General features: G+C 37.7%; 1 pseudogene; it reads right to left on the bottom strand.

The window, feature by feature from the left end:
* Positions 1 to 602: 602 nt before the first annotated feature.
* LOC121978760 lies at positions 603 to 9482 on the bottom strand (annotated as a pseudogene).
* Positions 9483 to 13189: the final 3707 nt, after the last annotated feature.

Below are 13189 nucleotides of genomic sequence, written 5' to 3'. Positions count from 1 at the left end.
AAGCATGATGAGAGAAGATGATAAGAGAGAAAGTGTAATGAGAATAAAGAATAAAAAGATTATGATGAGAGAGAAAATATGATGAGAGAGAAAGTGTGATGATAGAGAAAGTGTGATGGGAGAGAATATGATGAGTGAGGATGAGGAGAGAAAATATGATAAGAGAGAAAGTGTGATGTGAAAAATAAAGAGAGAGAAAATGTGTTCAGAGAAAATGAGAAGAGTGTGTGTGTGATGGGAAAGATTTAAAAGAGAGAAAGTATGATGAGAAAGAAAACATGATGATAGAATGAGGAGAGAGAAAGTATGATAAAAGAAAACAAGGAGAGAGAAAATGATATGAAAGAAAAAAATTGAACAAATATATTAAGGTATTTTCGTCCAAAACTTAATTTCCATGGTGGGTTTTATCAATACCCAAATTTTTGGATTTCATTCCTAAATTTTAATTTCATTCTCATCAACCAAACACAAGATTTGAAAATGAATTCATTATTTCATTCCCAAACCCTTAAACCAAATGTCATATAAATTTTAACCATTAAAAGTTCAGAGGCATTTCACTCCCACAAGTATTCCTACTCCATCCTATAAATGACTAGCTAGGATTTGTAGTCCTTGACATGGAGGCTCTCCGAGACCCCTTCAGCCCCTGCAACATCGCCCTTATAGGTTCCGAGCGTCGCCTTTGAGTTCGCCTTGCACCTCGTGAGGAAAGCATCCCTCACCTTCTTGATGCTCTCCTTCTTCCCGGTCCATGCCTTGAGGGTGCTTTGCTGCAGTGCACTCCTAAACGAGAAGAAAAGCGACCATGGTTTCTTACCTTCTTCCCATTGAGCTTGTTCATCACATTGAGGTGGTGAGTGGCCTCCTCCTTGCACTGTCCTCCAGACAGGAAGACGATCGCTAGGACCCGTCGGAGGGACAATCCTCCGGAGAGCCCGCACGGTGTATTCCTCCACCACTTCAGGTGTCACATTCTCGGTGTCTGATCCCAGCGTCACCATGTTGGGTTTCAACAGAGTGCCTTCGAGGAGAACACGCAGCGAACACCCTCTCGGTGACATCGGCATATCGCGCGATATCATGCATGTTGGGACCGATGTGCCCGCTAGAGGGGGGGGGGCTGAATAGCATTTATTCGCGCTTGCATTGATTTACTTTGTCTTGATATGCAACGGAAAATAAAATACAAACACACAACAAACCAACACGCTAACACCTAGGGTTTACTTGATATCCACCTCAAGAAGAGGTAACTAATCCAAGGATCCACACACTCGAGCACCCTCCACTAGTAAACAACTCCTTCTCGGTCGCAGCCGAAGGCGGAGAAGCCTCGTACAAACACACAACACTACAACACTCACACAAGAAGAAGATACAAAAATACAACTGAAATATACTATTCTTCTTGATTACTTGTTGATTGTTGTTGCCTCTTGAACTTTGGGGATGCACCCAAAGAGCCTTCAAGAACTGGCGGAGAAGCTCGGAGAAGATCGCCGAAAAATCGTTGTGAGCTCGCAGGAAAAGATCCCACAGACTTGCGGAGAAAACGCTCAACAATGCTCTCAATCGATCCAATCCATCCCCAATTGATTGTCACGTCAGCACCGCTCCATTGCAGCCGTCCATCACTTGCATCCTGCCCAACGGTCGAATCCCAATCGATCGACCGATCGATTGAGAACATCTGAATCGATCGGTGGATCGATTCAGAAGCTTTCTGTGTTCTCGCGATCGCGCGAGAACTCCTCTGCCCAATCGATCGCTCGAATTATGGTCCCAATCGATCGACCAATCGATTGGGTCATTCCTTCCTTCGCAGCACACTCCAATCGATCGACTGATCGATTGGACCCTGGTTCAATCGATCGACCGATCAATTGAACACTCTGAACTTGACTCAAACCCAAGTCCAAAGTCCCAAACCCAACTTCTGGTCAACCGTGACCTGTTGGGTCTCCATGCCTAGTACTTGGCCACACGGCCCACACCCGACCAACCTCGAACTAGCCTTCTAACCTCCTCCATCAGCCTTGCGTCTCTCGGATATCTCCCATCCTTCACGCCTTGCCTTTAGGCGCTTCCTTCGGCCTCATCCTAGTTGTCGGATTATACCACCACACTCGATCAACCTCGAACTAGCCTTCTAGCCTCCTCCATCAGCCTTGCGTGCCTCGAATATCTCCCATCCTTCACGCCTTGCTTTCAAGAGCTTCTTTCGGCCTCATCCTAGTTATCGAGTTCTCCTTGCCAAGTCACACTAGAACTTATCTTGCCAAGACCACATGCTTGGACTTACTGTAAGACCGTTAGATTCGATAGAGGGGGGGGTGAATATCGATTCGAAAATCTCGAGTTAAAACGCAGCGGAAAAGTAAGGAAGTAAATAGATGAACACGGTTGATTTTTACTTCGTTCGGAGCCTGTGACGACTCCTACTCGAAGGCCCGTACTCCTTGAGTACTTTCGTTGGGCAATTCACTAGCAATTCGGATAATTACAATTTACGTACAAATATTGCTAATGAAAGAAAAACAAAGCTATACCGACAAATAATGAATTAAAAGAAAACCGGAGTGAGTCGTCGGAGCTTTGTGAACGTCGTTGGAGCGCAGAGTAGCAGAGTGATTGAACTCAGAGTTCTCAGAAAACAGATATATTGAAGCTCCTGCCTGGGGCTTCTTTTATATGCTGCTCCGGGCGCCTGGAATGTGACGTAACACTCCCAACCAGCATGCTCCAAGTGTCAACGTCGTCCTGGGGATAAAACTTGCCTCCGGGCGCCTGGATACCTTCCGGGCGCCTGGATACCTTCCAGGCGCCCGGACTTCCGGGCGCCCAGAACCATCCCGGGCGCCCGGACCCTCACTGTTTCCTACCTGCAAAACAGTGTTAGTCCGAGGCAAATAAAAACCCTGCAGCACAGATTGTAAGCACATTTTTATAGATACGCTAAGTAATAAAAATTAACAACAAGAGTATGACTTAGATTCCGTCTTTCCGAGACCGGAATCTAGTCACGATCTCGACTTAGATATCCGAAATGGATCTAAGCCGGATCGACGCCTAAAGTTCCCTTCCCGGGAACGCGTCCTCGCAGTCACTCCCCTCCAGTGACTTACATCACTTACCTAGCTGGACTTCTTGCCAAGCGTCCGGTCAGCCCGTCGACCCGCCTGGGCTTCTCGCCAGCTATCCGGTCAGCCCGTCGACCTAGCTGGACTTCTTGCCAAGCGTCCGGTCAGCCCGTCGACCCGCTTGGACTTCTCGCCAGCTATCCGGTCAGCCCGTCGACCTAGCTGGACTTCGTGCCAGACATCTGGTCGGCCCGTCGACCTGTCTGGACTTCTCCTGCACACTTTATCAAAGTGTTAGACAACAACAGACTAACTTAACCTGATTTGTCATTCATCAAAACCTGGGTTAAATCGTTAGTGCTAACCGCACCAACAATCTCCCCCTTTTTGATGGAATGACAACCTGGTTAAGTTAGTGAAAACATATGCAAGAAAAAACAAGCATTTAAAGGGTTTTTAAGTTAGTTTGTATTTTCAATTCTGGTTTAGCTAACTTAACCACCTAACTCTCCCCCTTTGGCATTCATCAAAAAAAATAAGCAAGAGTAAACAAGCATAGTGTGGAGTTACTGTAGAAAGTTATTAATTTAAGAAACAGCTTATTTTGGAGAATATCTACGTTTGATTTAAAATTCAAAGATACTGATAAAAGTTTAATCTTTAAGCCCAAATTAAAATATAGGCAAGTTGTCTTGGGGGAGTCAAGTTGAATTTTGAAAAGTATAAGTTTAAAGTTAATCAAGTTTAACATTTCAAAAGTGTAAAATTTTTCAAATCAGGTTTTTCAAATTAGATTTTAAGTAACATTTACTTTTCAAAAGGTAAATTCTAATTTTCAAGTTAAAATTTTGAAATTAATTTTTAAATTAAAATTAAAATTTTGAAATTAATTTTTAAGTTAAAATTAAAATTTTGAAATTAATTTTTAAGTTAAAATTTTGAAATTAATTTTTAAGTTAAAATTAAAATTTTGAAATTAATTTTTAAATTAAAATTAAAAATTTGAAATTAATTTTTAAGTTAAAATTAAAATTTTGAAATTAATTTTTAAGTTAAAATTTTGAAATTAATTTTTAAGTTAAAATTAAAATTTTGAAATTAATTTTTAAGTTAAAATTAAAACTTTGAAATTAATTTTTAAATTAAAATTAAAATTTTGAAATTAATTTTTAAGTTAAAATTAAAATTTTGAAATTAATTTTTAAGTTAAAATTAAAATTTTGAAATTAATTTTTAAGTTAAAATTAAAATTTTGAAATTAATTTTTAAGTTAAAATTAAAATTTTGAAATTAATTTTTAAGTTAAAATTAAAACTTTGAAATTAATTTTTAAATTAAAATTAAAATTTTGAAATTAATTTTTAAATTAAAATTAAAATTTTGAAATTAATTTTTAAGTTAAAATTAAAATTTTGAAATTAATTTTTAAGTTAAAATTTTGAAATTAATTTTTAAGTTAAAATTAAAATTTTGAAATTAATTTTTAAATTAAAATTAAAATTTTGAAATTAATTTTTAAGTTAAAATTAAAATTTTGAAATTAATTTTTAAGTTAAAATTTTGAAATTAATTTTTAAGTTAAAATTAAAACTTTGAAATTAATTTTTAAATTAAAATTAAAATTTTGAAATTAATTTTTAAGTTAAAATTAAAATTTTGAAATTAATTTTTAAATTAAAATTAAAATTTTGAAATTAATTTTTTAAAGCATTATTCATCTCACCCGAACTATATTATCAATCAGGGAATCCTATGATTTTGTGAGATGAAATTGATTTGATTACAGACTTTTGGTTTAACTTGTGTTAGATTCAGACTTAGCTTTGGTTTCCACAAATAGGCATTCTTCGGATAAACTTCTAAGCTTGGTGAGTCACAAGGACATCATTAGAAGTAACCAACCTTTCGAGGTTTTCCAAATGGTCCTATCCACGGAACTTAGTACTAAATCTTGGTCTAACTGGTTATGATTCGTTTAAGGGTAGCTTCGGTCAGTTCCACTTGGCCAAATGCACCAGATCGAAACCATATCTTTCTAGACATGCGATGCCCAAGTTTCTCTAACGTATTATCATCCAAAAATTTCACCAATACCATGATTCAAGTTAAACTTGGTCTCTAATTCTAATTGCCCTGCCGGGTTTGTTAGTTTTGGGTTACCCTGTCGGGTAAGTTAGTTTTGGAGGTGCCAGCTATTCTGGAGCCTCCCCTTGAATTATTGGCCATTAATTTAAGTTTTAATTTTAGGCTTGTATCGATTCTTTTTATAGTTATAATCAACTTGGTGATAATCTAAATTTTGTTGAGTTTTGAATTTTGATTTTAATTTAGATTTATATTTTAGTTTTTGATCTGATTTATTCAAGTTTATATAATGTATTTTATCTTTAGGTATATAGAATTGATTAAGTCCTACTTGCGTGGTTAAGCACGCTTTCGGGACCCAAGCTTGTTTAGTTGCTTTGTGTTGGGTTAATAATGATTTAAAGGTTTTGTTTGAGTTTGACTTATATCCAAGTCCGGTTTTATTATAGCATGCCTTTTGGTTATTTAGAATTAAATCTAAATTTTTAGATCTTGTTGTGAATTTTCCAACATTTCCTTTAACTTCTTAAGTTCATTTTTAAATGATAAATTCTCCTCCTCAAGTGTTCGATCTTGAGTTGGATTCGAATTTTTTAATTGTTTCTTGAGGTTTTGATTTTCCTCAAGAAGCGATTTATTTTTATTTTCCAATTTAACTAATTTTTTATTCAAACACGAGATAATTCTAAAGAATTTACGATTTAAGTTTAGGTATACCTCTTTGGAACCTTCGGAAACGAGTACGGACTCGTGGCTCGATTCCTCTGATTCGTCTTCCGTTTCAGCTTCGCGAGCCATCAGCGCGAGGTGACTTTGGTGCTTTTCTCCTTCCGATTCGTCTGAGGAGGAATCGTCCCATGTTGCTTTGAGGGCTTTCTTCTTTGTTGACTTTGGTTTGTCAAGTTTCAATCTTAGGCATTCGTTCTTGTAGTGCCCCTTTTTGTTACATCCGAAACATGTGACATTTCTTGAGTCGGCTGGCGAACTGATCTTCTGAAGATCCTGTTTGCTGAAGCTTCTCTTTTTCCTGGTGAACATTTTCCTTACCAGGTTCACCAGGTGTTCTTCGTTTTCTGAGTCTTGATCGGAATCTTCTTCGGATTCGGGCTTGTTCTTCTTTTCTTTAGAGGAACCTGCAAATAAAGCTACACCTTTCTCGACCCCGGCATTAGTTTGCTCATGAAGTTCTAATTCACAAAAGAGTTCGTCCAATTTTAATTTAGATAATTTTTTTGAAATTTTGTAGGCATCTACGATTGATGCCCACAAATTGTTTCGCGGAAAAGCATTTAACGCGTACCTGATTAAGTCTCGGTTCTCCATTTGGTGGCCTATCGCATGGAGACCGTTGAGGATATCTTTGACCCTCGCGTGGAGCTGACTTGCCGTTTCTCCTTCCTGCATTTTTATATTAAAAATTCTATTTAACAGCAAATCTCTCTTTGTTACCTTCGCGTCGCTTGTTCCTTCGTGCAGCTCGATCAGTTTATCCCAAAGCTCCTTAGCGTTTTGATGCGGTCCGACCCGGTTCAGTTCTTCTCGTGTTAGTCCGCAGTGTAGAGTATTGATGACTTTGTTTTCAATTGATGCCTTTTTCTTCACATCATTTGTCCAGTCTTCAGGGTCTAGTATGTTCCCGGAGTTGTCTACTGGAATTTTGTAAGCCCTTGTGACGCTCATCCATTGGTCGTAGTCTGTCTTCATGTAGACCTCCATTCTCCTCTTCCAGTACGAAAAATCATCCCCGTTGAATAGAGGAGGACGTACTGTGCTGAAGCCTTCTTGTTGAGACATCATAACCTACACACACGAAATTAACTGGAAAAATATCCCAAGACTTCGTCTTGGATTAGCAGTGCGGGAGAAACAGAAACTCTAAGTTGGTGTTGCACCAATTTAGATTTTAAATGCAAAAAAAAAAACTTCCAAAAAGATAATAATATCAGTTTTAAAAAATTTCACCCCCTATCTGTTTGGTGGTTGCACCAAATCAGAGCGGAACCTCGCTCTGATACCACTTATAAGACCGTTAGATTCGATAGAGGGGGGGTGAATATCGATTCGAAAATCTCGAGTTAAAACGCAGCGGAAAAGTAAGGAAGTAAAGAGATGAACACGGTTGATTTTTACTTCGTTCGGAGCCTGTGACGACTCCTACTCGAAGGCCCGTACTCCTTGAGTACTTTCGTTGGGCAATTCACTAGCAATTCGGATAATTACAATTTACGTACAAATATTGCTAATGAAAGAAAAACAAAGCTATACCGACAAATAATGAATTAAAAGAAAACCGGAGTGAGTCGTCGGAGCTTTGTGAACGTCGTTGGAGCGCAGAGTAGCAGAGTGATTGAACTCAGAGTTCTCAGAAAACAGATATATTGAAGCTCCTGCCTGGGGCTTCTTTTATATGCTGCTCCGGGCGCCTGGAATGTGACGTAACACTCCCAACCAGCATGCTCCAAGTGTCAACGTCGTCCTGGGGATAAAACTTGCCTCCGGGCGCCCAGAACCATCCCGGGCGCCCGGACCCTCACTGTTTCCTACCTGCAAAACAGTGTTAGTCCGAGGCAAATAAAAACCCTGCAGCACAGATTGTAAGCACATTTTTATAGATACGCTAAGTAATAAAAATTAACAACAAGAGTATGACTTAGATTCCGTCTTTCCGAGACCGGAATCTAGTCACGATCTCGACTTAGATATCCGAAATGGATCTAAGCCGGATCGACGCCTAATGTTCCCTTCCCGGGAACGAGTCCTCGCAGTCACTCCCCTCCAGTGACTTACCTCACTTACCTGCCAGACGTCCGGTCAGCCCGTCGACCCGTCTGGACTTCTTGCCAAGCGTCCGGTCAGCCCGTCGACCCGCCTGGGCTTCTCGCCAGTTATCCGATCAGCCCGTCGACCTAGCTGGACTTCTTGCCAAGCGTCCGGTCAGCCCGTCGACCCGCTTGGACTTCTCGCCAGCTATCCGGTCAGCCTGTCGACCTAGCTGGACTTCGTGCCAGACATTTGGTCGGCCCGTCGACCTGTCTGGACTTCTCCTGCACACTTTATCAAAGTGTTAGACAACAACAGACTAACTTAACCTGATTTGTCATTCATCAAAACCTGGGTTAAATCGTTAGTGCTAACCGCACCAACACTTACAACCTTTGCCAAGATCACACTTGGACTTTCCAATTGCCTGGCTCCTCACCAGGACTTTCTCCTTTGCCAAGATCACACTTGGACTTGCCTTGCCAAGATCACATGCTTGGACTTACAATCTGTGCCAAGATCACACTTGGACTTCCCAATTGTCTGGCTCCTCACCAGGGCTTTCTCCCTTGCCAAGATCACACTTGGACTTTTCAAATGTCTGACTCCTCACCAGGACTTTCTCCCTTGCCAAGATCACACTTGGACTTTCCAAATGCCTGGCTCCTCACCAGGACTTTCTTCTTTGCCTAACCTCCAGTTAAGACTTCCACCACTGCCTAAACTCCAGTTAGGACTTCACCACTGCCTAACCTCCAATTAGGACTTCTAGACGCCTAACCTCCAGTTAGGACTTACAGACGCCTAACCTCCAGTTAGGACTTACCCAGTCAAGTCTTCTGTCATCCCTGACCTACTTGACTTGTATTCTCATCAACCTGGTCAACATTTGACCATCTCCACAACCGAACGATTGCTCCAGCAATCTCCTTATATTGTCAAATATCAAAACTCAAATCCTGACTCAAGCTTAGTCAAACTAGTTAACCTTGACGTAGGGAAATTGCCCCAACAATGCCGACCATCGGATAGAATCTCCGGCTCCACGATTGGGACAAAAAACATTAGAATCATTTTGTTTATAAATTAAATTACGAAAATTGATGAAAGGATGTACGCCTAAACAAAATATAGATCCGTTATATTAACGACCCCTAGGACCGACCCCATGGATATGGAGTGAGTAAATACATGTACAAAGCGTTAGGTGCATGGTGGGTAAACCTCAAGTCGTCAATTCCTAAGAATCGACTCTTGACCATTACGCTAGAGATGTCATACGTCCACCGTCTGCGCTACACTCTGAGGCAAAGGGCGCATGTTCAAGAATTTATGATAGGCGCATTGTATTTGGATAATTACAACAAAAAAGACATTAATTTGTCCGTTCTACTCCTCCCGTCAACTATATTTTGATTTTTTACTTTTAAAACATCCTAACCATATTCGAATTTATTTTTTAAAAAAACCTATGGACTACTATTAGGAAAGCCTAAAATAATAATAGAGGAGAAAATTGCACTCATTGAAACTTAAAAATTGATGGAATTTGAAATGAATGTAATCTGAGTTCTTTAGATCGATTAATGAGTTTTAGTCAAAATCTATTAATCAACTTAGAGAGTTTACATTGCAGTCATTTTAGGTCACGTGGATTTTTGAAATTATAAGAAGTCTAAATATGTCCTTTATTATTATTTTCGAGCTTTTCTGTGGTGGTCTAGAGGTTTTTTTTTTAAAAAAAATTGAGTCACTTTGGCCTAGTCTCCTAGAGATTAGAATCAAGTTGGGTCTAGTCTCCCTATACCAGGCTAGTGTATGAGAAAAAAATAAAGAAAAACAAAGTAAAGACCAAGCCAAAGCGACTTGAATTTATTATTTTTAAAACCTCTGGACCATCACTAGGGAAACCAGAAAATAGTAATAACGGGTATATTTGACTCCTTGTAATCACAGAAACTCATATGACCTGAAATGGGTATAATCTGAGCTCTATAGGTCGATCAGTGGGTATGAATGCAATCTGAGTTCTCTAGATCAATAGTGGATTTCGATCGAAGTCTACTGACCAACATAAAGAGCTCAGATTATACTTATTTCAGATCCTATGAATTTTTGAGGTGGTAAAAAAATCCAAATATGCCTCTATTATTATTTTTGGGCTTCCTTGTGGTGATCTAGAAGTTTTTTAAAAAATAAATTTTAGTCGCTTGGGCCTAGTCTCCTAGAAAACTCATTGATCGATCTAAAGAATTCAAATTATATTCATTTCAGGTCATGTAGATTTCTGAAGTTATAGGAAGTCTAAATATGCATTCCATTATTATTTTTGGTCTTTCCTAGTAGTGGTCTAGAGGTTTTGAAAAAAAATAAATTTGAGTTATATAAATTGATAGATGAGAGGAAGGGAGAAAGAATTTTTTTTTTCTTTTATTCTTTTCTCATACGTTGAGTCTAATGTGTGGAGACCATGCCCAACTTGGTCCTGGATTCTTGGAGACCATGCCCAATCGACTCGAATTTATTAATTTTTAAAACCTCTGAACCACCACTAGAGAAGCCCGAAAATAATAATGGATGACATATTTGAACTCTTTACGACCTCCAAAATCTGACAAGATCTAAAATGGGAGCAATTTGAGCTCTCTAGGATGATTAGTGGATTTTAGTCAAAATCCACTAACTTGACCTAGAGAACTCAAATTACATACATTTCAAGTCATGTGGGTTTTTGAAGTTTCAAAGAGTCTAAATACGTCCTCCATTACAATTTGGTTTCCCTAGTTGTGGTCTAGAGGTTTTGAAAAAAAATAAATTTGAGTTGTATAAATCGACAAGTGAGAAGAAGGGAGAGATATTTTTTCTTCGTTTTTCATAAGTTAGGTTTGGTATGGGGAGACCCGGCCTAAGCGACTAGAATTTATTTTTTTAAAAACGTCTAGACCACCACTAGGGAAGCCTAAATACAGTAATGAAGGGAATATTTGGATTCCTTAGCTTATTATTTAAAAATTTATAGAATCTAAAATGAATGCAGTTTAAACTTTCTAAGTCAATTAATAGGATTAGGTCAAAATTCACTAATCGATCTAGAGAACTTAAATTATATCAATTTCAAATCCAATAAGTTTTTGAGATTTCAAATAGTTTAAATATGCTTTTCATTATGATTTTTAATTTTTTTTATGGTGCCTCAAAAATAAAAAAAATAAATCAAATTCTATAATTCGACGGATGAGAGGAAGATTTTCCTTCATGAGTGGAAAGAAAGGGTCCGAGAGATGTTGAAATTGCATCTATCTAAATTATAGAAATAATTTTTATATTTAACATCATGAATATATGACTCAGATGCTTAAGAAGTAGGAATTAAAATATATTATTAATAGGAGAGATAGAATTAATATGTCCTTTAATAATTATTAAATTATCAAAATATTTCCAAACGCACGACCTTTCATTACCAAAGTTAATTAAATTATTGATTCATTTTATGTTTTATAAATAAGTGATGGCTATTTTGTTTATAAATAATTTAATAATGATGAATGATGATGTATTTATAACATTAATATATTTGCATGTAAATTTATGCTAAAATAATATTTTAACAAAGCATGACATCTTTAAAAATATACATCAGCGATCCTCTAGAGTCGATCCTATGAATATAGATAAAGATAAATATAGATACACAGCTGAAAGTGCATAACATCTTTCATCATTACTAATGGTGGTTGATATTTTAAAATTTATTATTCAGATAAATCTTACGTTTTTTAAAATCATCAACATTTTATATATAGGATCGTTATACACGTGGAGAGTGAAACACGTTGTTTTAAAAAATATATCTTTATCTATTTTCAAGATGAGTATGCAACAGAATTAAAAATAAAAATAAAAAAATATAATAACTCAGAAGTTATGAAGTTCGGAGTCTTCGGTAATTCATACCCTAAGACTCATGATCCTTTTGATCGTATCGACAGACAATTCACTAAAAATCTCTTTTGGACCGTTGGAAGAGGGAATCAAATACAATAATGAATCAATGATAAATGTAACAATATACATTTTTTTTATGTAGTAATTAAGTACTTAAATAAAATCTTGTTATCCAACATTTGAAGATTATTGGATCAAGTTCGGTGTCGGATGGCTTCTCGGCAGTAGTAGGGCGTAGCAACATCGCAGCACAGCGGGAGGACGAAATCAGAGTAGCCAGAATCTCAAATAATCGTGTATAGAAGTTATATTTTAAAGGCGGGCCAAAGCACTCTTTTATTAAACATTGGAGGCGCTTTCCATGGCACTGGAGGCACCTCCAGCTTTAACTCTTATCCTCGAAAAACGTGCTTCTTATCATTGATAAATCCTCAACGTTATCTGGCCAAATACGCCTTCAAGGCTCTCCGATGCGCCATCAACGCCAAGCTTCAAGGCGCCTTCCTTCGTGTGGAAGGCATCTTCACGCCCTTCTATGCAAACTCTTCGATTAGGCACCTGAGGCGCCTCCACTTCCACAGGAGGCGCCTCGGATATTGTTCACTCGAGATATTTTGTGCTCCTTTAGTCCTTCAAAATATGTTAGTCCAAGAAAACAAAGTTAGCAAAATAAAATAAGCAGTATTAATTAGATTATGTCTTTCTAAGATCAGGAACTAGTCAAGATCCCAGTTTAGGAATTTAAAATGGATCTAAACTGAATTTGCGCCTAAAATCCCTAAAAGAGGCTCGTCTTCACTGGATCACTATCCTCCGATGATTTATCTTACTTACCATGTAGAATCGCTTGACTTTACTTCGGTCCACCAGGTTTTCCCGCCAATTGTCATGTTCGCAAACCTAACTGAACTTCGGCCAACTGTCAAGTCCCACGAACCCAGTCGGACTTTCCGTCATATATCAGGTCACTTCTTAACCTATCTGGACTTTTACACCAGCTATCAGATTCTCCAGACCTAGTTGGATTTCAGCTTGGTGTCAGACCAGTCAAGTCCTGTACACTTAGTAGAAGGTTAGATTACACAACACATCTAACTTTAATTCATTTATCATTTATCATTTATCAAAAGTTAGATTTAATCATTAGTACCAACTTCACCAACAATTTTAACGTTATTATTATTATTATTTATATAGATAAATCTTAGATTAAATTACTATATTTTTTATTATCATTATATATTTTTTCCATTTATTTTCATTGTATTTATATTACCTTTCACCTCATTTCATTGCATAAAGTGCCATGG

This window comes from Zingiber officinale, chromosome 4B (genome assembly GCF_018446385.1).
Source record: "Zingiber officinale cultivar Zhangliang chromosome 4B, Zo_v1.1, whole genome shotgun sequence".
NCBI lineage: Eukaryota > Viridiplantae > Streptophyta > Magnoliopsida > Zingiberales > Zingiberaceae > Zingiber > Zingiber officinale.
The sequence above is the reverse complement of the archived record's forward strand: the minus strand, read 5'-3'. Positions and strand labels throughout refer to the sequence as shown.